Raw genomic sequence first — 1,799 nt, 5'->3', positions numbered from 1 at the left:
CGTGTCTCTAAAGGTTGAATAAGACGGGGGCAATGAACAAATTAGAATCAACTTTAGATCTTCCTTATCATACTAAACCTCCATGGTCTCCAAGTTTGAGAGAATTTCCTTAAACACTGTTAAGTGTTTGTGCACAGATACACATTCTTTCAAATGATGAGCATAAAAACGTTGTTTCATATGCAACTTATTGGTTAGAGTTTTCAACATACATATTTTTTCCAGCCTATTCCATAATGCAACCGCGTTCTTCTCCTTCATCACATCTTATAAAATTTTGTTAGACAAATACAGATGTGATCGTGTTAATGCCTTTCAATCCTTACGCTTCTTCTCTTCCTCCGTCAATGTCGAATGCATCTTATCTATCCCTAGTAAGGCATTCTCTAAGTCCATCTGTGTAAGAACTGCCTGCATCTTTATCTGCCACAACGCAAATCTGGTGTTGCTATCCAACAATGGAATTTCATACTTCAAATACGCCATTACCATGATTGAGATGAAAAACTCGGAAGCTTGGATACCAATTTTTTAAAAAATACAATGTCGGTAATGACAATATATTGCAAAGAAAAAAAAATGAAAAAATAAAGAACATACAGATTTTTTTATGTGGAAACCCATTCGGGAAAAAAAAACCACGAGCAAAGGAGAAGAAAATTCACTATGTCAAATTCAAATGATTACAATAGGAATAGACTATGTCTATTTATCGGCTTGTAAAACCATATTCTAATAGGAGTGTAGTAAGATTGAAACTCTTTATTCTAATCAATATCAAATAGATGAAGTTTAAATAAGGTTTAAAAAATCTTATTCTAAAATAAAATAAAAAATGTAGTTCTATATGAATTTTACTATTTTATTTTACCATTATATTTTATATAAATAAAGATTCGGGTCACTCAATTCTAACACTTGCAAATGCATATTTAGCTGGAAGAATAGATTATTATCGAGATCGAGTAAGAAGGTAGTGCTCAAAACTATTGCTCAGGCAATACCTATTTATTGCACCAGTGTCCTTATGATTCCCACCAGTATGTATGATGAACTCGTTCTAGTGGGGTTCGTGTTCTAGTACTAGTAGGGGAACGCTGTAGGCATCTTGAGACTAACTATGTATGTCTAAGAAGTTTGGAGGCATGGGTTTTCAGAATCCCTATTGTTTCAATTTGGCAATGCTTGGAAAGTAAATGTGGTGTTTCATGCTTAACCTGAATTCTCTTCTCTGTCGCATTTTCAAAGCCAGATATTTTTTCGAGTACAAGTTTCTTGAATTTGTAGAAGGTAATAACCCTTTGTTTGTTTGGAGGAGTTTACATGCGGCCAAGCTGTTCTTGTTGAAAAGGATTCAGTAGAGGTTTTGGTACGGGTCATAGCATTAGAGTTTTCTCAAACCCTTTACTTTCTGTTATACATTATAGAGATAAGCAGGTGGTTAGGTAGTTATCAGGATGGTTAAAGAGTTGTTAGCAGCAGTTAGGATTATTTCCTCTATATAAGTTATATATACAATACTGAAGTAAGATCAAGTAAATAGAATAATACCTCTGTTTCCTCTGTTATTCTTGTGAGATTCTTTTGTTCTTGCTAAGATTCTATTATGGTATCAGTCGTCTCTTGATTCTGGACCTATGGCTCACGTGACCTCTGCTGACTCTACCTCTATTGATGGTGGTTGTGCTGCGTTTCACGGTGGAAAAGTAGTGACTTCCTTCCTATGGCATGATGTAGTAAAGCTCGATGATGGTACCTTCATCCAGTGGCGTTAACAGGTACGTCTCATTCTTAGTGGT

Source organism: Gossypium arboreum, chromosome 7, assembly GCF_025698485.1.
Source record: "Gossypium arboreum isolate Shixiya-1 chromosome 7, ASM2569848v2, whole genome shotgun sequence".
In the NCBI taxonomy this organism is placed as follows: domain Eukaryota; kingdom Viridiplantae; phylum Streptophyta; class Magnoliopsida; order Malvales; family Malvaceae; genus Gossypium; species Gossypium arboreum.
This window is presented reverse-complemented; position numbering follows the sequence as displayed.